At 37.4% G+C, this 24,164-nt stretch overlaps 1 long non-coding RNA gene across 3 annotated transcripts in view; it reads right to left on the bottom strand.

Annotated features, from left to right (window-relative positions):
* LOC133253943 (uncharacterized) overlaps window positions 1–24,164 on the bottom strand; it is a 259,624-nt gene that overhangs the window by 67,727 nt on the left and 167,733 nt on the right. For all 3 annotated transcript variants that reach the window (XR_009738504.1, XR_009738503.1, XR_009738505.1), the window contains one exon: window positions 3,127–3,187. This is a non-coding gene — a long non-coding RNA (uncharacterized LOC133253943). The remainder of the gene's footprint in view (window positions 1–3,126; window positions 3,188–24,164) is intronic.

Below are 24,164 nucleotides of genomic sequence, written 5' to 3'. Positions count from 1 at the left end.
AGTTGTATGTACTGTAGATTATATTATCTACAAACTTCATTTCAGTATAGTGGACAGAATGTCAAATATTTGTAATAAAAGGGGAAGTAGGTGTGACAAGGTTGAGAATCTTCTCTCAGGTTCTGTAATATTAGAAAACATTCTTTGGGAGCCAGGATTAACGCCCTTGTAGAAGAGACTCCAGAGAGCTCCCTTACCCCTTCTACCAGATAACCTTCTATGAGCCAAAAAACAGGTTGAGCCAAAAAACAGATTCTTGGGCACTGAATCTGTTAGCACTTTTATCATGGACTAGAGTCTCTAGCAGAGAAGGCGATGGCACCCCACTCCAGTACTCTTGCCTAGAAAATCCCATGGACAGAGGAGCCTGGTGGGCTGCCGTCTATGGGGTTGCACAGAGTCGGACACGACTGAAGTGACTTAGCAGCAGCAGCAGCAGCAGCAGAGTCTCTAGAACTTTGAGACATAAATTTCTGTTGTTGATAAACCACCCATTTCATGGTTTTCTGTTATAACAGCCCAAAGGAACAGATATCACAGATGTAGAGAATATGACTTAATTGAAGTCATTAAGTTTATCGTTAAAAGAGATATGACTAAATAGTGTAATCAGGGTGTCCCGGAAATAGTAAAATGGGGCATAGGGGTAAGACAATTGGTTAGATAATGTACTTAATAGTCATTTCTTTAAAATTTTGTTTTTTAAGTAGTGTATGCTAGCTTACATCCTCCAGAGAAGATGTTTTTTCAGAGGTTTCATTGGTTTAGTTATTTTCTAGACACTCAAGTGTGAGGTATGTGATCTTTATAATAGAGTAGTCTAGGGTCTAGATCTTGAGTTGTTGTTATTCAGTCACTAAGTCGTGTCCCCATGACTTTGAGACCCCATGGACTGCAGCATGCCAGGACGCCATGTCCCTCATTATCTCATGGAGTTTGCCCAAGTTCATGTCCATTGAATCAGTGATGTTATCCAACCATCTCATCCTCTGCCACCCTCTTCTCCTTTTGCTTCAATTTTTCCCAGCTTCAGGGTCTTTCCCAATGAGTCAGTTCTTCTCATCAAGTACCCAAAGTATTGGAGCTTCAGCTTCCAATGAGTATTCAGGGTCGATTTCCCTTAGGATTGACTGGTTTGATCTCCTTGCTGTCCAAGGGACCCTCAAGAGTCTCTTCTCCAGCACCACAGTTCAAAAGCATCAATTCTTCGATGCTCAGCCTTCTTTATGGTCCCACTCTCACATCCATATGTGACTACTAGAAAGACCATAGCTTTTACTACATGGCCCTTTGTCAGCAAAGTGATGTCTTTACTTTCTAATATACTCTCTAGGTTTGTCATAGCCTTCCTTTCAAGAAGCAAGCGTCTTCTAATTTAATGGCTACAGTCACCATCCACAGTGATTTTAGAGCCTAAGAAGAGAAAATCTCTCATTCCTTCCACATTTCCCCTTCTATTTGCCATGAAGTAGTGGGACTGAATGCCATGATCTTAGATTTTTTAATGTTGAATTTTAAGCCAGTTTTTTTCACTCTCCTCCTTTACTCTCATCAAAAGACTCTTTAGTTCCTCTCTGCATTCTGCCATTAAAATGGTATTATCTGCATATCTGAGATTGTTGATATTTCTCCTGGCAGTCTTGATTCCAGCTTGTAACTCATCCAGCCTGGCTTTTTGCATGATGTACTCTGCATATAAATTAAATAAGCAGTGTGACAGTATACAGCCTCCTCATACTCCTTTCCCAATTTTGAAGTTGTCCCTTTTTCCATGTTTGGTTCTAACTGTTGCTTCTTGACCTGCAAATGTATTTCTCAGGAGACAGGTAAGATGGTTTGGTATTCCCATCTCTTTAAGAATTTTCCACAGTTTGTTGTGATTCATACCATCAAAGGCTTTCTAGTAGTCAATGAAACAGAAGTAAATGTTCTTCTGGAATTCCCTTGCTTGCTTTCTTACTTCCCATGTGTAAGCACAAATTTCTGGCAGTTTGAACATTCTTTAGGAATACCCTAATTTGGAATTTGAATGAAAACTTACCTTTTCCAGTTCTGTGGTCACTGCTGAGTTTTCCAAATTTGCTGACATTTGAGTGCAGCACTTTAACAGCATCATCTTTTAGTATTTTAAATAGTTCAGCTGGAATTCCATCACCTCCACTAGCTTTGTTCGTGGTAATGCTTCTTAAGGTTCACTTGACTTCACACTGCAGGATATCTGACTCCAGGTGAACGACCACACGTAGTCATTATCTAGCTCATCAAGATCTTTTTTTATGCAGTTCTTCTGTGTATTTTTGCCACATCTATTTAATCTCTTCTGCCTCTGTTAAGTGTTTACTGTTTCTGTCCTTTATCATGCCCATCCTAACATGAAATGTCCCTTTGATATCTCCAGCTTTCTTGAAGAGATCTCTAGTCTTTCCCTTTCTATGATTTTCCTCTATTTCTTTGCATTGTTCATTGAAGAAGGTCTTTTTATCTCTCCTTGCTATTCTCTGATTCTCTAGATCTTGGGTATCTGACACATTTTCTGTATATTCTCAACATCCACGTAAAGGAGCAGAAAAAGCCTATTTAGATTAATCAGACCAGTGTAATTTTTTCTACTTACTAACAAGCTGAGCTCTAACAGAAGGGTGGACTGAGGGTGGTAGTCCCTGTTAGGACTGAATGGGATAGGACGGACTAGAATAGAATTGGAACCAGATATTCAGAAATATGAGTGATCCATAGCCAGGGCTCATTTGGAATTTCAGTTTGCTGAAAAGTTTTTACTGAGCCTCACTAAAAGTAAGAGGTTGGATGGATAACTTTTTTTTTTTATTCTTTGGTTCCAGCCTGAAATGAAAACAAATCATAACACAAAATTCAACACCTACATGTTGTCTTACTTTTACTCTTTGTTCCACATATATATTTCCATATGCTGATTCCACGCCCGCATTTTCACTTGAGAGCCAAAAATTTCAACGATGGAAATCATTAGAAGTACAACACAGGAAAAGGTTTTATACAAAAATGAAAAGCGTTTATGCATAGGGTCATCCGTAACTCTTCACAGTCTGACTTAGATTTCTTACCTAGGCCAGGGCTAGTGTCTTTGGATGTATATGTGATACTCACCTAGTGTCAGCATAGATAAAGTGCCTCCAATTTGGAAGCATAAAGAGCGTCTGATAATTGTCTGTAAAACAAACAAAAGCACAAAAGACCTAAAATAAACCTCTGAAAACTTAAATCTGGCAAAATGTACACAAGTAATAGGCTGTATTGTAACAGTAACCAGTAAACCCTATATCACTGTTTATAAACATAATGAATGCATAATACATAATTTTATTTCTTCTATTATTGAATAGAATAGACAGTGGCTCAGTCAGTAAAGAAACCACCTGCAGTGCAGGGGGCTTAGGTTCAATCCGTGGGTGGGGAAGATCCCCTGGAGAAAAAAATGACAACCCACTTCAGTATTCTTGCCAAGAGAATCCCATGGATAAAAGAACACCTTTCTTTAGAATTGTGGGTAGTGAACAGCAGTATCCATTTCTCTCCCTTGAACATTTTTAGCAATTTGATTGATGTAATTCATATCTCAGACAAGTTCACCCATTTAAACTGCACAATTCAATGGTTTTTAGTGTACACCATTACTGATTTTTTAAACTACAATTCTTTCTCTTTCTATATACATATATGTATATGTATACATCATATACATATATGTATGTAAATATACATAAATATATATCACTTGCCAATTAATACCACTTAAGCATACAATTCAGAATACAATTCAGAAACCTGTATGCAGGTCAGGAAGCAAGAGTTAGAACTGGACATGGAACAACAGACTGGTTCCAAACAGGAAAAGGAGTATGTCAAGGCTGTATATTGTCACCCTGCTTATTTAACTTACATGCAGACTACATCATGAGAAATGCTGGGCTGGAAGAAGCACAAGCTGGAATCAAGATTGCCAGGAGAAATATCAATAACCTCAGATATGCAGATGACAACACCCTTATGGCAGAAAGTGAAGAGTAACTAAAAAGCCTCCTGATGAAAGTGGAAGTGGAGAGTGAAAAAGTTGGCTTAAAGCTCAACATTCAGAAAACGAAGATCATGGCATCCGGTCCCGTCACTTCATGGGAAATAGATGGGGAAACAGTGGAAACAGTGTCAGACTTTATTTTTTGTGGCTCCAAAATCACTGCAGATGGTGACTGTAGCCATGAAATTAAAAGGCACTTATCCTTGGAAGGAAAGTTATGACCAACCTAGATAGCATATTCAAAAGCAGAAACATTACTTTGCCAACAAAGGTCCATCTAGTCAAGGCTGTGGTTTTTCCAGTGGTCATGTATGGATGTGAGAGTTGGACTGTGAAGAAAGCTGAGCACCGAAGAATTGATGGTTTTGAACTGTGGTGTTGGAGAAGACTGTTGAGAGTCCCTTGGACTGCAAGGAGATCCAACCAGTCCATTCTGAAGGAGATGGGCCCTGGGGTTTCTTTGGAAGGAATGATGCTACAGGTGAAATTCCAGTACTTTGGCCACCTCATGCGAAGAGTTGACTCATTGGAAAAGACCCTGATGCTGGGAGGGATTGGGGTCAGGAGGAGAAGAGGATGACAGAGGATGAGATGGCTGGATGGCATCACTGACTGGATGGACGTGAGTCTGAGTGAACTCCAGGTGTTGGTGATGGACAGGGAGGCCTGGTGTGTTGTGATTCATGGGGTTGCAAAGAGTTGGACACAACTGAGTGACTGAACTGAACTGAACTGAAGCATACAATTCAGTGGAATTACTTACATCGACAACGTACAACTCTCACTATGATCTATTTTCAAATGTTTTTTTATCACCCTAAATAGAGTATTTTAAAAAAGAATCAGCCACTTTTGATTCAGAGAAAGTCAACCATAACCTAAGAAAACTACAGTTCCCAATAGTCTTATGTATATCAATCGATTTAATAGAGAAAAACAGAGGGGAGTTTACAGCAACAATGGAGTACATCTTGGAGCAGCTGCATCCTTCCACACATGTGAACACACAGGTATCCATTCTCTGAGATCCAGCACAAACATTCTCATGTCCACATGGATGCAGGATTATAAACGCCGGTGCCCATGTAGTCTCTCAACAGGCTGAGCTTACCTTACAGAAAGAAAACACAAACATGAAGGAATAGACAATCAAATGTTGGGAAAACAAGCTTGCAGTGAGAGGGGTAGATGAAGTAGTATGTCCATTAGAAAGAAGAATGTTTAGGGATTTACCTAGCAGTCTAGTAGTTAGGACTGCCCTTCAAAGGGAGCTTCCCTGGTGGCTCAGTTGGTAAAGAATCTGCCTGCAACGTAGGAGACTTGTATTCAGTCGCTGGGTCAGGAAGATACCCTGGAAAAGAAAATGGCAACCCACTCCAGTATCCTTGCCTGGGAAATCCCATAGACAGAAGAGCCTGGTGGGCTACAGTCATGGGATTGCAAAAGTTGGACGTGACTTAATGACTAAACCATTACCACCACTTCAAATGGAGGGCCCACGGATTCAATTCCTTGTCAGCGGGCTAGGATCCTACATGCCTTGTGCAGCCAAAAAAAAAAAAAAAACCAAGAATGGAGACTAGTGGTTAGGTAAATTTGATGGCTTTAAAACATGCCCTCTCATCAAGAGCTAAAGTCCAAGTCTCTTCTCTTTAAAATATAGGCTGGCCTTATGAACCTCCTTCCAAAGAACAAACTGGAGGGAAACAAGACTGCACGAGTTTTGAGACTAGGTTAGAAAGACTAGTAACTGTTCTTGGCACCTAGCTTCCATGCTTTGCAGAAACCCAGTTCATGGAGAGAGTCTACTTGTAAGTATTTTGGCCAACAGCTCCCACTGAAGATGCAGCTGACAGCCAGCATCCATCATGAGACATATGACTGAGGAAATGATCAAAATAACTCAAGTTCACCATCTGACCAAAACCATATGAAAGGCACTGAGCAACAACCAATTAGCTGAACCAGGTCAGCAGCCCAAACCATGAGAGATGATAATAAACGATCCTCATTTTTATGCAATTAAATTTGGGGTGATTTGTTGTGCAGCAGTTGGTAACCAGAACAGTAGGGTAGTTAAACGAGTTATATGGGAAATGATCAGCAAAGGCTAGGATTAAGGCTACTTTTTCCATATTTGCTTTCCTTAAAATAGAAGGAAGAAAGGAATGTTTTAAAATTGAAGTTTGTTTTTCTTGTGTTTTTCTATTTGGTGAAATTGAGTAACAGGCTTTCAAATGAAAGTAAATTTAACAATATTTATTTAAAGGATACATATTTTTTATAATTAAACATAGAACAATTTAAGAATTTTTCATTACTCATTTATTAAGTAGAGCATATTTCTTAGATTGGAATGGAATTTTTGTTTGGAAGTAAATGAATAAAGACATCTCTTAAACACATGAAGCTTTATAACTAATTTTAATTATTTTTATTTATTCATTATTAGTATTTATTAAGCATCTATTACGTGCTGGCTATTCTGCTTGTGGTATAACACCACAGTTGATAATATATAATCTTTGCACTCAAGGAGTTTATAAGAATATTTTATGGGAGAGACAAAAAAGCAAACGAGAAATTATGGTGGTTGTGGTTTAGTTGCTAGGTCATGTCTGTCTCTTTGCGATCCTAGGGACTGTAGCCCACCAGGCTCTTCTGTCCATGGGATTTCTCAGGCAAGAATACTGAAGTAGGTTGCTATTTCCTTCTCCAGGGGCTATTTCCAACCCAGGAATTGAACCTAGGTCTCCTGCATTACAGGCAGATTCTTTACAGACTGAGCTACAAGGGAATCCCAGAAATTATGGTACAGTATGCTGAGTCCCACATACAAGTAATCCATTATCATGTAGGGACAAATCATGAGCTCTTTAGAAGAGGTTGGAGGAGTGTCAGGAAAGGATTCTTAGAGTGAGTCACGGCTACATTAATATCTAAAGGAGAGAAGTCAAGAGTTCATCTAGTGAAGCTCTAGGGGCTGATGGGAAGGTTGGGAGGAGGAGACCTAACAGTTTGGGCAGAGGGTATAGAATGCGCAGAGTCCTGGAGACAAGAGTGCATATGTGCTCAGTCACTTCAGGCGTGTCCAACTCTTTGTGACCCTATGGACTTCAGCCCACCAAGCTTCTCTGTCCATGGGATTCTCCAGGCAAGACTACTGGAGGGGTTGCCACGCCCTCCTCCAGGGGATCTTCCCAACCCAGGGATTGAACCCATGTCTCCGGCAATGCAGGCAGATTCTTTACCTCTGATCCACTGGGAAAGCCCGGAGGCAAGAATATACATATCCAGTTCTGAGCACTGCAAGTGTCTCAAGATGACTGGGACAGAGCTCACAAGGCAGAGAAGCAACAAGACAAAGCACCAGACACCCCTCAGTCGTGTTAATAGTTTTGACTATTTAAAAGAGGGGCCAGATCAGATTTGACTTGAATGTGAAAAACATATTTGAAAGAAGTAAGACTAGAATTTGGCAGACCAATCAGAGCACTCTTGCAGCAGTTCAGGCAAGAAAAGGCAGAATGTGAAGCCATTTGATGGTGCAGGAAGAGGGAAGGGAGGGGAATGATCATTTTCAGTCCGTGAATCATCATATCTGCCTGAAGCCCTCTTGGACACAGATAAAACTGATTGCGAGTTAGTAATCTAATTTCAGGAGGGACAGATCCCGGGTGTGTATTTCAGGGTGACAAAGCCTATTGAGAGAGTGGCTGCCCATGTGGCATTCTGGATCAAATGCCATATATATTGTAAAAGCAGACAGTGCTTTGGTAAGCTAGTAATAGCGTTCAACCAAAAATTTGTCTTTAATGAGAAATCTCTACCACACCAGTAACTTATATGAAAACAAACATTGGTGTGTGTATATCTAGGTGTCAAATGAATATTCATGCCTCATGTGTCATTTAACATTTTCACAGTCTCACCTTGAATGAAGGGATCAGAGCCCCACTCATTAAAGAAATGATAACCCTTTCCTTATGAGCCTGCTTGGTATTGCAAATTGGAATTTGTTCAGCCCCTTTTGAGAATGATTCCTCAAATTAGGACTTTGCGCTAGGTGGTAACAGTGCCAGTGTGCTTTGAATAAAATCAGCACCTATAGATGAAGTAATTTGTTTTTTAAACATTCAGTCCAGTTCAGTTCAGTCGCTCAGTCGTGTCCGACTCTTTGCGACCCCATGAATCGCAGCACGCCAGGCTTCCCTGTCCATCACCAACTCCCGGAGTTCACCCAGACTCACGTCCATCGACTCAGTGATGCCATCCAGCCATCTCATCCTCTGTTGTCCCCTTCTCCTCCTGGCCCCAATCCCTCCCAGCATCAGGGTCTTTTCCACTGAGTCAACTCTTCTCATGAGGTGGCCAAAGTACTGGAGTTTCAGCCTTAGCATCATTCCTTCCAAAGAAATCCCAGGGCTGATCTCCTTCAGAACGGACTGGTTGGATCTCCTTGCAGTCCAGATTTTAAACATTACCTTTGTGTAATTATATGCATGGATATGTGTGTTGTATAATTATTTTGAAGATGCCTATGTATATTAAAGTTGATAAATACAGATATTGAGTAAACTGAACCACTCAAGAACAGAATCTTCTGATTCATTCCATGTCAATTCAAAGAGGAATTAAAGTGATTCTTTGCCAACAGAGTAAGTGATATGGTTAGGACAACTGCTTTCTTCCGCTGCTACTAGAACAAATTATTATCACTGTGGGGAGAAGAAAAAGAAATGGTGTACAGCAATTCATACAATAAATAACATAGTAGCTGTATCTATTGTCATGAAGCCAAATATGCTTGGTTTAAATCACTTGTACTAATTACTGAAATTTCAATGGAATCATTAGGGATAAGTATTTATAGAAATTCAAAACTGAAGTTTAGTGGTGCTGTAGATTTCAGCATTCAAGTGTATTATTTATTCCACTTTATTTAAAAATGTTATTAAAAGAGATTAGCCTGGGGGTTGTGAAGGCAGGTCAAGATAATCACAAATGGATGGTCTGTGTATTGGGGCTGATGGTAAATACTCATTATGACGGAGAGCAGAAATTTACTGTTTTTCAAGTCATTTATTACATTTTACTCTTTTAGCTACAAACTATGTATTATGTAATTTTGATCCAAAAGGAAAGCAAGCAAGAAAAAAATTATGGGCTGCAGACCATGTGCCAGACACTGTGACACTGTCTTATTCAATCGCCGCAGTCACACTCTGAGTTATAGCCAACATCATTTTCAAATGAGTGATCTTAGACTTTGCAACCAGCTGCAGTTCTCTGGCCAATAAGTCTTGGAGGTAGGACTCAAAAGATCTGTCTGGTTAGATATCTCACAGTCTATAAGAATATCAATTACCCCTGTCACTTGCCTCCCAATTTCACTGGTGGTCAAGAACGTCACCTTTCCAGCAGGAGATAAAAATGTAAAGGAAGAATCAAATTACCAGAATCTGAATTTTGTGATTCCCCAATTACAAAGTTTTTGAATTTCAAAGGAATTTGGAGGTATTCTGGTTTAAGGGCCCTTTTATACAGAGGAAGCACATGAAACTCACAGAGGAAACCTGATGGATTCAATGCCATTATCGTTTCTAGTAGTAGGCTCGGGGCTAGACTTCACTTCTGTGGAGCCATACTGGAATGTATTCGCTGCTGCTGCTGCTAAGTCGCTTCAGTCGTGTCCGACTCTGTGCGACCCCATAGACGGCAGCCCACCAGGCTCCGCCGTCCCTGGAATTCTCCAGGCAAGAACACTGGAGTGGGTTGCCATTTCCTTCTCCAGTGCATGAAAGTGAAAAGTGAAAGTGAAGTCTCTCAGTCGTGTCCAACTCTTCTCGACCTCCTACATAAATCACAGTAAAATGTTAGTCCCTCAGTCTTGTCTGATTCTTTGTAACTCCTGGACTATAGCCCGCCAGGCTCCTCTGTCCATGGAATTCTCCAGGCAAGAATGCTGGAGTGGGTTGCCATTCCCTTCCCCAGGGGATCTTCCCAACCAAGGGATGAAACCTGAGTCTCCTGCACTGTAGGCAGATTCTTTATTGTTTAAGGCACCAGAGAAGCCCTCAGAAATCACACCTAATTTTCATGAGATTAAATGCACATTCAAAGCAAACACAACCTGTTTTGCTGCGTTTGAATTCTTAGTTTTGCTTTTCAGAAAATGATGGTCTATAAAAATTTGAACATTTTGCTTTTGAGTTTCTTTTGCTATGTCTTCTCTTCATTCTTTTTACTACTGTAGAAGTGTGTAAAAGTAAACCAAAACAATAACAGATTAAGTTGAAATGCAAAAGGAAGTTACACCATGTATGCCCAGTTTGGGATAAATTCATTCTGGCTTGGCTTGATGCCATTTTTTTGCCGGAACCTTCCTTTTACAGTTGTCCATCCACTGTATTTGTTTTTTTTTTACTCTACCCCTGAATCTATCACTCTTTCCTGTCTGTTGGCACTTTCTCAGCTGTTCCAAAGCTATTATTCTCAGGTTTTGGCCCTGAGGACACAAAGTTCTTTGGTCTGAATCACAGATACTCTTCAGTTTGAGGTACAAGCTTCATTTTTTTCAACTCAAAACATCCTTGACCTCTGTCCATAGAATTGTGCTATATATATATAATATTTGAACTGATGTAACACATTAAATGTACATTGTACCTAGCATCACTGACATTTTGTCCCAGTTCGCCAGAACCTCCCTCTTTTAGCTCTGTGTTTGAGAAAATGCCCTCTGTCTCAGGCAAAATGGGGTAAGAACCAGTTTTCAATGGTGTTTTTCATATACTTTATTTGATTTTTCAAACAACCCTAAGGCTTAGACAAAGTAGATATTATCACCAAATTTTGCAAAATTCTTTGCTTTCTAGTTCCACAATTAACTCTATCATTTTTGAGAGCTTAGATTGGTGTTTGTTTATTCATTTGTAAAAACAAAAAAAATGCACTGGACGAAACAAGTGACCCATACAGGTCCTCTACTTGCCGGCCTATTCAAACTCAAGTACATGCACAGCATCCAGAGATATTAAGTGATTGGCTCAAGGTAACCATTTTAATACTACACCCAGCTGCTTCTTTTTTTCTAGTTTCCATGGTTCTTTCAGGTTCCCCATCTCATACATTCTCTCCGAACTCCAGAATTCTTCCCTGCTAGTCCCGTAAGCATCAGCCTTCATAACCTTCATGGTAGCCTCCACAGAGGACTTCCTTTCCAAGCAGTAGAATACCCACCCTAATAGGAAAGGAGTTGGAATTCCTGAGAAACCTGGCTCTGCCATTTACAAGATTGGAAACTTCAGCGCTGAGGTTTCTGCTCTGGTGTCTCTAGAGGTGGGGATAGGACAATACCATCTCTCACAACATCCTAGCATTGCTTCCTTCTCACATAGGGACATGTGGAAATTAGCAAAATGATTACTAGATTATTATTTTTATAAAGCAATTTTAATTACCTGGAGAAAGTCCAAGAAGATATAGGTTTAGAAAACTTAGGTTAGATATACAGATAATTGGGAAATATGTACAGATTATTATTAGATCTTAAAAAATACCTACTATACATGTGCAGTTAAAATGAATGATTCAGAACCCATGAGAGCTCTCACTTCATTTAGGGAAAACTTACTTTTTGTGTTCATGGGAGTCCTGTAGATTCTTGGCTTGTGAAGCTCTATTACAGTTAACTCTGTTATGCGTATGATCTATCATGAAGTAAATGCTGTCATTCCATTAATTGGGCTAAAATTGGAGAGCATGATTCTTACTCTCGTCTTTTTTTGGGGGGGTTTGTGTGAATTGCCATTAGTGGGGCTTCCCTGGTGGCTCAGACAGTGAAGAATCTGCCTGCAATGCGGGAGAACGGGGTTCAATCCCTGGGTCAGGAAGGTCCCCTGGAGAAGGAAATGGCAACCCACTTCAGTATTCTTGCCCGGAGAATCCCATGGACATAGGAGCCTAGTGGACTAGAGTACAAAGGGTAGCAAAGAGACAGGCATGACTGAGTGACTAACACTTTCTTTTCACTTTGAATGAGTTGAAGTCACTGAGAATTGAGTTAGGGACAGGTTAGAATGAAAATGAGTTAAGTAGCATGCATACACCAGGGTAATTAGTAGCCAAAGTAATACTTAAATGCAAAGTAAAGAAAGATAACGAGCAAAGTAGAAGTTACATAAATTATGTTTTTATGTAATAACTGGAATGCTCCTGAGATTAGAATGTTAGTTTTGTTTGGTGCATTTAGTAAGTTACTTCAAAATTTTCATTAGAGCCAGATGAAAATGGCTGAAGGTAACAGCATACAGGAAGACATAATCAGCAAACATTTTAGATTTTATTTAAAGAGTACTGTTCTCCTCTATTCTAAAATATCTGGAATTAATTGATGAGCTCATAGGATGAATTGATATAAAGAGTGAGCTCTGAGAGTAAATCATACAAAATAAATTTTGTTCTGTAGAAAGAGCTGACCCCCTCTGTGTAATCAGAGTTCTGCTCCACAGGAACCCCCTCCACTTCCCCACACCTCACTAAAGTCTGATGTTTTTAATGCTTTTTTTAAAGTCTATATTTTAGCCAGAAGGATTTATATCAAAAATAAGCCATCAAGTTGTAGGGAGATGAAGAATGAAGGTCACCACCTTTCTATTTTATCTTTCTATTACTCCCAGCCTAAAACTGGCTCCTGGGGTGGTGCCTATTTCTGTAAGAAATTCTTTTCACTGATCTCGTCTTTGTTGTCCTTATAATAGGCTGCATTCAAGAGCATGTAAGCATCTAATGTGCATGCACTGAAACTTCTTCAAGGGAGAAGAGCCTGGCTTCTGAGGCCTGTGGGCTTCCACTTGACACCAGGAATTCTGAAGTGCTTGCACTCAAAAGAAATCATTCTCTTCCCCGGTGTCCTGATTAAAAAGGGCAATTCACAACTTATTTTAAGAGGCCTCAGACCCTAAACAGTGGGCCAGGCTTCTCTCTTCTCTTCACACGTGGTTTATAAAGTATGACTTTGCAGTGTTTTATTGTGTCTTCATATACTAGTAAGTAAATGATTAAGTAAATGCAGCCAGATGCTGACAGCATATTAAAAACATGAACTTTGTTTACTTTGTCAATATGTATATGCACACATGCAATGAGAGATTTAGAATACAAACAGATTTTCTTGACAAGTCTGTTTGCTCAACATTAATGCTAACATGTGTATGTATATGTATGTATAAGTTTATGTGTGTGTGTGTGTGGTTGTGATTCTTTTGGAAAGCTCACTTTAGTCTTTGTTTCATTTTTTTCTTTTCTTGACTAATAAATGACTTTTATTTTTTATAGATGATATATAATACTGTGTTAGCTTCAGGTGTACAAAGTGGTTCATCTATCTATCTATCTATATACATATAATTTTTTCTGGTTATTTTCCATTACAGGTTACCATAGATACTGAACATTGTTCCCTCTGCTACAGTAAATCCTGTTGCTTTTTAATTGTTTATATAGTAGTGTGTATTGGTTAATCCCATACTCCTAATTTATCCCTCTTTGCCCTCCCTTTCCCCTCTGGTAACCATAGGTGGTTTTCTATGTCTGTGACTGTATCTATTTTATAAATAGATTTACTTTTATTATTTTTTTAGATTCTATGTATAAGTGGTATTTCCTTTTTTAATGTTTCTGTGTAGCTCAGCTCATTAAAAACCCTGTCAATATACACATACTCTGTAAGATTTACCTGTGTTTATGTTTAAAATTCCTCAGTACAAATCCTACTTCTTGAATATCATATGACAGCTCTGCATATGTAAACTGCAGCAGCTACACAGGCATGCTACATGAATTATCTGCTAACTTGCCTCTCATAATTATATTTTCACCTCATTTTATCATCCCATGTCTCTCTTTGAGGCTTTGATTTCTCTGTTGAATTGTATAAAATCTTCTGTGATTTGAAATTATTTCATCTGATGTCAGAGGACCCCCTCTCAGGTGTGATTTTGTGAGCAAGCTGAATGTTTACTCTTTGTTTTATAACTATGTCTGATGAAACACTTGTCATGGATTCAACAGCATAATAAATTACTAAATTAAAATTCAAAATAACAGTGAAGAGAAATTGCTTAACATGGTTTATCAAATATTATCTCACAATCAAAAATATATTATCTGAGTCTAGATATACAAAAGCAGTCTTAAAAATATAAACAGTCAGATGGCTAGGCACTAACATGTCAAATATTTTTACTGGAACATGGCTCTCACTTTATTTCACATTAATTCTCTGGTTTTCGTGACTTTCTAAAACAGGGAAGACCAATATTTTCATCTTCATTTTGCCTTTAGGGACCCTGAGTCACAGAAGTTATGTTATTTGCCTGGGGTTTGTATAGTTAAAAAGTAGAACAACTGGGAATAAGATGTTTAATAGCAATTAAGTATCTATTTTTCAAAACCCAATAGATATCTGTTTTGAATAAACTATGTGTTTATTTTTTTCAGACCTACTGGATTTAAAATTCTTTAGTCATTACAGCCTACTTGTTTTGCACTATTTGACAGATGCATGTGTGGAAATGTTAATTTACAAAGAACATTTAGATTGGAGTGTCTTATGCACACCTCCTTGGAGAGGTGCTTCTATCATGGTTTAGGTAGCTTGTATTTTCTTCTCTGTGTTCATTTTCCTTCTTCTCCCTCCCTCATTTATTCATTATCAAAACATCTTATAAAACACCTAATTTATTTGAAGTAGAGACCTAGAAGCTACAAACACGAAGGAATGGAAAAGACTCTTGATGGCAAGAAACATGCATTCTAACAGGAAAGCCAAATAAATTAACTATGACTATTGAATGTGCATCGGAAAAAAATGTGGACAGTTGGGCATGTTTTGAAATTAAATGTGGTGTGTACGACTGTGAATATTGTGGGTAATGTTATATACCTATCGTTTTGTATTTTTGATGAGTGTTTAACTGAATTACATGTAGTGTCTATCAGTTTTACGTTATCTCATTGCACTTTTGTGTTTCAGTCGGAAATAGAAGATACCTAGATGAAGATTAAATTCAGATTGTTTAAGTAAGAAAAAAGAAAACCTCTACCTCCCCCCCAATTATTTTTATTTAAACTAAGCTTGAAAAGAAAATAAGTTATATTTTTTCTTTCTTGCCACAAGTATAATAACATCAGGAAGCTATCTTTATAGGAATGACATTCACATTAACTAACATTTTTGAGACCTTGTAAATTAAAGACTATATTCTATTTGTGGTGTTGTTTTTTTGTTTCTTTTATTTGTTTAAATTTTTTTAATTGGAGGATAATTGCTTTACAATGTTGTGTTGGTTTCTGCCATATATCAACATGAATCAGCCGTAGGTATGCATATGTCCTCTCCTTCCAGAACCTCCCTCCAAACTCCCAACCAATCACACCCCTCTAGGTTGTCACAGAGAACCAGTTTTGAGCCCCCGGTGTCATATGGCAAATATCCACTGGCTATCTAATTTTACATATGGTTAGGTCCATGAATCAAGGCAAATTGGAAGTGGTAAAACAGGAGATGGCAGGAGTGAACATCAACATTTTAGGAATCGGAGAACTAAAATGGACTGGAATGGGTGAATTTAACTCAGATGACCATTATATCTACTACTGTCAGCAAGAATCCCATAGGAAAAATGGAGTAGCCATCATAGTTCACAGAGGAGTCTGAAATGCAGTACTTGGATGCAGTCTCAAAAACAGAATGATCTCTGCTTGTTTCCAAGGCAAACCATTCAATAATATGGTAATCCAAGTCTACGCCTTGACCAGTAATGCTGAAGAAGCTGAAGCTGAATGGTTTTATGAAGACCTACAAGACCTTCTAGAGCTAACACCCCCAAAAGATGTACTTTTCATTATAGGGGACTGGAAGGCAGAAGTAGGAAGTCAAGAAATAGCTGGAGTAACAGGCAAATTTGGCTTTGGAGTACAGAATGAAGCAGGGCAAAGGCTAATAGAGTTTTGCCAAGAGAATGCACTGGTCATAGCAAACACCCTCTTCCAACAACACAAGAGAAGACTCTTATATTCTTTTCAGCCAAAGATGGAGAAACTCTATGCAGTCAGCAAAAACAAGACCAGGAGCTGACTGTGGCTCAAACCATGAAATCCTTATTGCCAAATTCAGGATTAAATAGAAGAAAGTAGGGAAAACCACTAGATCATTCAGGTATGACCTAAATCAAATCCCTTACAATTATACAGTGGAAGTGACAAGTAGATTCAAGAGATTAGATCTGATAGAGTGCCTGAAGAACTATGGATGGAGGTTCATGACATTGTATGGGAGGCAGTGATCAAGAACATCCCCAAGAAAAAGAAATGTAAAAAGGCAAAATGGTTGTCTGAGGAGGCCTTACAAATAGCTATAAAGGGAAGAGAAGTAAAAGGCAAAGGAGAAAAGCAAAGCTATACCCATTTGAATGCAGAGTTCCAAAGAATAGTGAGGAGAGATAAGAAAGCCTTCCTCAGTGATCAATGCAAAGAAATAGAGGAAAACAATAGAAGACTAGAGGTCTCTTGAAGAAAATTAGAGATACCAAGGGAACATTTCATGAAAAAATGGGCAGAATAAAGGACAGAAATTGTATGGACCTAACAGAAGCAGAAGATACTAAGAGGTGACAAGAATACACAGAACAACTATACAGAAAAAAATCTTCACTACCCAGATAATCACGGTGATGTGATCACTCAACTAGAGCCAGACATCCTGGAATGTGAAGTCAAGTGGGCCTTAGGAAGCATCACTACCAACAGAGCTAGTGCGGGTGATGGAATTTCAGTTGAGCTCTTTTGAATCCTAAAAAATGATGCTGTGAAAGTGCTGCACTCAATATGCCAGCAAATTTGGAAAACTCAACAGTGGCCACAGGACTGTAACAGGTCAGTTTTCATTCCAATCCCAAAGAAAGGCAATGCCAAAGAATGCTCAAACTACCACACAATCACCCTCATCTCACATGTTAGAAAGTAATGCTCAAAAATCTCCAACACATGTTTCAACAGTACGTGAACCCTGAACTTCCAGACTTTCAAACTGGATTTAGAAAAGGCAGAGGAACCAGAGATCAAATTGCCAACATCCATTGGATCATCAAAAAAGCAAAAGAGTTCCAGAAAAACATCTATTTCTGCTTTATTGACTATGCCAAAGCCTTTGACTGTGTGAATCACAACAAACTGTGGAAAATTCTTAAAAAGAAGGGAATATCAGACCACCTGACCTGCTCCTGAGAAATATGTATGTATGCAGGTGAAAAAGCAATAGTTAGAACTGGACATTGAACAACAGACTGGTTCCAAGTTGGGAAAGGAGTATGTCAAGGCTGTATATTGTCACCCTGCTTACTTAACTTATATGCAGAATACATAATGAGAAATGCTGGACTGGATGAAGTACAAGCTGGAATAATGATTGCCAGGAGAAATATCAATAACTTCAGATACACAGATGACACCACACTTATGGCAGACAGCAAAGAAGAACTAAAGAGCCTCATGATGAAAGTGAAAGAGGAGAGTGAAAAAGCTGGCTTAAAACCCAACATTCAGAACACTCAGATCATGGCATCCAGTTCCATCACTTCATGGCAAATAGATGGGGAAACAATGGAAACAGTGGCAGATTTTGGGGTCCTCCAAAATCACTGCAGATGTTGACTGCCGCCATGAAATTAAAAGACCCTTTTTCCTTGGAAGAAAAGTTATGACCAACCTAGACAACATGTTTAAAAAAAGACATTATTTGCCAAAAAAAAGTCTATCAAGTCAAAGCTATTGTTTATCCAGTAGTCATGTATGGATGTGAGATTTGGACTATAAAGAAAGCTGAGCACTGAAGAATTGATGCTTTTGTACTGTGGTGTTGGAGAAGACTCTTGAGAGTCCTTTGGACTGCAAGAAGATCCAACCAGTTCATCCTAAAGGAAATTAGTCCTGAATATTCATTCGAAGGACTGATGATGAAGCTGAAACTCTAATACTGGCCACCTGATGTGAAGAACTGACTCACTGGGAAAGACCCTGATGCTGGGAAGGATTGAAGGCCGGAGGAAAAGGGGACGACAGAATGAGATAATTGGATGACATCACCAACTCAATGGACTTGAGCTTGAGTAAACTCCAGAAGTTGGTAATGGATAGGGAAGCCTGGCATGCTGCAGTCAATTGGGTTGCAAAGAGTCAGACACTACTGAGTGACTGAACTGAACTGAACTGAATTTAGAAAGACTGTATTCTTTACTAGTACATGCTCGTTTACTCAATTTTGTCAAACTGTTTGTTATCCAATGGATTGTAGCCTGACAATCTCCTCTGTCCATGTGATTGTCCAGGCAAGCATACTGGAGGGGCTTGTCATTTCCTCCTCTGGGGGATCTTCCCAACCCAGGGATTAAAATCCATCACCCATGTCTCCTGCATTGCTGGGAAATTCTTTATACTGTGCCACCTTGGAAGTTACTAGGAAATACTCCAGATCAATTTTCATCTTGACTATAAATGACACTACTTTTTGTACCCAGATAATGTGATATATAAAAATTATAAGCAGTTGTTTTATGAACCACCTTAACACCATAATTTTGAGGAAGACGTTTAAAAGCTTGCAATAAGAACAAGAATCAATTGGAAATAAAATATATACTTTCAATTTAAAAAGAGAACTAATGTATATTATGGCCATTCTTTTTATGTATTTGCCCGATGTTTTGTGTAACATAATACACTTTGGTTGGCTTATCAGAGAAATGTGTATGAATGCATAAGAGGTCACAGATGAAAATTTATGGCCACTCTCTAAAGTAATATTTTTCAGGCTATCAATGGAACTTTAAAGTTATTGTTTAAATAATTTTTTAAATACAGAAATCATCATTAACCTCATGTGAGATCTTTATGAATATGAGAAAACATGGATATTGAAGGCAATACAGGCATACTTGTTTTATGTTTTTAAGAAGTACCTCTAAAAAAGCCTATTTTCCCCAGTTTGAATTTGATATAATAATAATTTATTAATAAAATTCTCATTTTCTTTTTTGTTTGTTTTTTATCAAAAATAAAATTTGACAGGCAACAGCTACCAAGATCAACACAAATACCCATAACTAACAATTTCTTTGCTCAATTATGTAAAAATTATTTAAAAATCCACATAAGAAAACTTAACTGGGACATATGTTAAATATTGATTTGTTTTAAACATAGTATCAGTACATAATCCAGATACAGATTAGTAAGTGCTCAGCTTATGATTTGACCTTCACATTTTTACAGGTGTGTTCCTTTTCATTAAAAGAAACAGGAGAATTTACAGTATATCAGCGTTTTTCTCTTCTGGTTATTTCCTAGAGATTACACTGAATATGCAAGTAATTTTAGCCACATCTTTATCAGATTTAGTCTAGAGATGGGGAACTTACTCCTGAATTTGATTTAAATAAATATTTGATTGGAAAGATCACATTAAAATTTTAGATTGTTATTTAACATATCAATATTAATTTTAAACACTTTATACATCTATGAATAAGGAAATCAAATTCTAGAGATGATTAAAACTTACTTCAAATTATACATTTAGGCAATGGCTGAAAAAAAGATTTATATCATGTACTTAGTTTCTAAGACAAGTGATTGTTCCCAGCCTCCACATTCACTTTTGCCTCTGACCAGATAAGAGAAAGCCACTTTGTGCCAAAGGTTGTTAACAATATATACACTCCCCATTGCCTTGTATGTAGAACAAATTCTGCCATGGGCCGTCATATACAATAATAAGGTCAGTGAAAACAATGCCTTTGAATATTGAGCCAGTTTTATACCAGACACCAATCTTGTGGCAGGCATGCAGAAATTGTTTTTAAATTTATTTTACATTCTTATTCAAAAGCATTTTCAAATCAAACATCCTTCAGACGTCCTTTAACTATTTTGCTAGGGCTTAGGAAAAATGCAAAGCAATACACTTTCAGGTGTACACTGTACAGTATAATTTGCATACAAATGCATTTTTACTGAAAAAGATCAGGGCAGGGTTTTAAATGTGTTTCTGCATTGAACTTTTAGGCATTGTGTAAAGTTGAACATAATATAAAATTTGGAATTCTCTCTAGTCCTACACATTCCATAAGGGATAAGTTGATATTTTGCAGGTAGCAGGGTACTAATTCACTGAAGCTGCTGCAGAAAGAGTCATACACATCAAACAACATTAATGAATTGGATCACTTAATATATTGTCATACTTGGGCTTCATCAAGGACTTTCAACCCCAAATATTATCTGTAATGGATATTTATAACTGGGGATCTTGATGGAATAAGGGGGAGATTTTTCTCAATTCCATATAAGACATTAGTAATAAATTTAAGGCTGGTTACAGGTTTTAGTGTTTCCAGTGTAATTAACTGTATCAATGCACTAAAATGATATAAAAGATAACAAGAAAATATTATCCAGGAATCCGAGAAGAAATGTACATGGAACACTCTTTAGAATATTAGAGAAGCCAGATAACCAAGAGGAAATACAATAGCTAAAGAAGATAATTAAGATAATTTTAGTGTCAGTAAAGCTAAGAGAAATAAAGATAATTTAAAAACATGTTATGAATTTAGAAATGATACAGTAAAAATTTGTGTTTGCTGTTCTGTCAGATTAGTACATAAATCTGAAAAAGTAAAGAGGCTAACTGTAGAATTGAAAAGGTGAAGATAAACTGAATACAGATTAGAAGGAAATGGGTAAAGGGGTATTTAAGGAAGACACCTTGAAAATGCATTATTTATTCACATATATCATCATATTTGATACATTCAGATAATCCTTCTTGAGGAAATAAGGTCTCCCCTAAGAAATTATTTCCTAAGCTGACCCTCCTTTGGGTTTGAGGCCAATATTCATACTCTCTATGTGGCTTGAATAAAACCAAGTAAAATATTAAGATGTTGAACATGTCTGTGACCTGGGAAATAGAACTCAAGAATTGACAAAGCTTGTGTCTTACAGAGCAAAAACAATGAGAGGTCAAATAATGAGAGATTCAGAATCAAGGTGATTAAAGTCAGGCAAGTATTCATCTGATAAGACCTCTGAAAGAGAGACTTAGCAGAGAGGGTTATGAGATAGAGTAGTAGGCGCTATTTGAAAGTGTAACAACAGACAGAATTTCCAGAACTGAAGAGAGGTATGAATTCTGTCTTCAAAAGCCCAACAGATTCTAAACAAAATAAATAGCTTGAAATCTATACTTAGGAATCCTGTGGTAAAAGTGAAGGCCATGTAAGAAAAAGAAACAATGTGAACATCAAGAAGAAAAGACAAATTCCTGACGAGGGAATGAAAATTAGACTGAGAGCTGGTTTCTTGTCAGCAACAACATGAGTCAGAAAGGAATGGAATAGTATCTCCAATCCTGAGGAAGAAATAACTTGAATCATGTACCCGGCAAAGCCACCAAGAAAAAGGTTGAAAGAGAGATTTTTCTTTTGTCTCATAAGTATTGAGAGAATTTACAATCAAGATGTTCTTTTTTAAGGACCTTGCAAAAACGCTCACAAAAGAAAAGATTTTCCAGGACAGTGTAAGACAAAAGAAGAAACATATAAATCTAAAAAATACTGACTTTATAAAATCATAACATCATAACCTAGTGTTAAAGCAAGATAGAACACTGGAAAAGGTGTAAGCTGGGAATGAGCAGAATAAAATGTACTTTTCAGCAGATTGGTAAAGCAGAGTCAAGTTACAGTGAAGACTGTGTTCATTATGTATGTGCTCAGTCACTTCAGGCGTGTCCAACTATTTGTGACCCTATGGACTGAAAACAATCAGGCTCCTCTGTCCATGGAATTCTCCAGTCAAGAATACTGAAGTGGATTGCCATGCCCTTCTCCAGGGAATCTTCCTAACCCCGGATCGAACCCAGGCCTGCTGCATTGCAAGGCATTGCAGGGAAGCCCTTGTGGCACTATATGGTACATTAAATTTCAAAGCTGATCATTCAGTTCAGTTCAGTTCAGTTGCCCAGTCATGTCAGATTCTTTGCAACCCCATGGACTGCAGCATGCCAGGCCTCCCTGTCCATCACCAACTCCCAGAGTTTACCCAAATTCATGCCCATCGAGTCGGTGATGCCTTCCAATAATCTTATCCTCTGACGTCTCCTTCTCCTCCTGCCTTCAATCTTTCCCAGTATCAGGGTCTTTTCCAGAGACTCAATTCTTCACATCAAGTGGCCAAAGTATTGAAGCTTCAGCATCAGTCCTTCCAATGAATATTCAGGGCTGATTTTCTTTAGAATTGCCTGGTTTGATCTCCTTGCTATTCAAGGGACTCTCAAGAATCTTGCAGTCCAAGGGACTCTCATGATGATCATTAAATGATTAGAAATAGGTGTTGGCTTAAGGTAAGCAGAAGAGGAAAAATTGAAGGGGATCAATCACAATATTAGAGAAAACCATAGAAATATATAATATATACACACTCCAGTATTCTTGCCTGGAGAATCCCACGGACAAAGGAGCCTGGTGGGCTACAGTCCATGAGGTTGCAAAGAGTCGAACACCACTGAGCAACTAACACACACACACACACACACATATACACATACACCAAAAAATGTCAGTATTTTAGTATGTATATATGTACTAGACTCTTAAATACATTCAGAACTGACTTTAAAATTTTAGTCTCATAGTGTTTAAAAAAATGTAAGGATGGAGCATTAACTTGTAGAAGGTTTGGAATTATTTAAAAAAAAAGTATACTCCTTTTAAAAAGCATTTCTGGAAAAATGGATATAAGTTTCAACTCAACAGGGAGAATAACCATCGTGCAATGTGTGCATTTAACATTGTGGATAGAGAGGTTGACAAATACAGATATATAGATATGCCTTCACCAGTAGTTTGAGAAGAAATTACAGAAAGATTGTAATGCACTTCTTCTATTAGTTGAGATATATTAAGAAAATGAAAACAGTAAAGGTATAAAATTTTTGCACAGCACAATTAAAAAGTTTGATTTCATGTACACTGATAGAATCCCTCACACAAGAAAGGGAAAATACACAATTTTTTTTAAGCACACTTAGTAAAACATAAGGATGGAACATTAGTTTGTAGAAACTTTGGAATTATTAAAAAAATATGTATACTTCTTTTAAAAAGCCTTTCTGGAAAAATAAATACAAGTTTCAACTCAACAGGGAGACATAACCATCGTGCATTGTGTACCTCTAACATTGTAGATAGAGAGATTGACAAATCTTCCAAAAATTGACTGGGTACTATGTAATGAAAAAAATCAAAGAACTGGAATAATATAAAATAGTCTGATTATAATGGTCTAAAGTTGAAAATCAATATTGAAAGTTTACATTAAAACACTATATATTTAGAAATTTATTAAAAAACACATTTCCAACTGACTCATTTGCCAAAGAATAAATCATAACATAAACTAGAAAATAGTTATAAATAATAATTAAATAAAATATAAATTATAGGATATGGTTTAAAAAGCAGAGAAACTTGTAACTCTAAATACTTCTATTTGAAAGAAGACAAAAATTTTTAAGCTAAGTGTTCAACTTATGAAATCAGAAAAAGAAAAACAGAGTGAACACTAATGAAAAAAAGGGGAATAAAAATAAGAGTAATTAATAAAATAAAAAATTACAGAGGATTAATGAAGGTACACCATTGCTCTTTGAGAAGATTAATATAATTGACAATACTTTGGCAAGATTTATCCAAGTAATATATAGAAAATATTCAAATGATATTAGAATCAAAGTATGTATATAACTACAATTGTTGGAGAAATTTAAAAAGAGAATTTAACAATTTTTTGAATAAATCCAAAAGATTTGAAAACTTAGTCAAAACACATTTCTAGAAAAATACAAATTGCCAAAATGGAATCAAGAAATAGTACAAAAAATTGAATTCTTCTCTAATTGTTAAGGAATTCAATCAGTGATAAAGAATCTTTCCACAGATATATAACAGGCCAGACAGTTTTACAGAAGTCAACTGAAAATCCAAGG

Source organism: Bos javanicus, chromosome 9, assembly GCF_032452875.1.
Source record: "Bos javanicus breed banteng chromosome 9, ARS-OSU_banteng_1.0, whole genome shotgun sequence".
NCBI classification, from domain to species: domain Eukaryota; kingdom Metazoa; phylum Chordata; class Mammalia; order Artiodactyla; family Bovidae; genus Bos; species Bos javanicus.
Note: the sequence above shows the minus strand (reverse complement) of the source record. Positions and strands in the feature narration are given on the sequence as shown.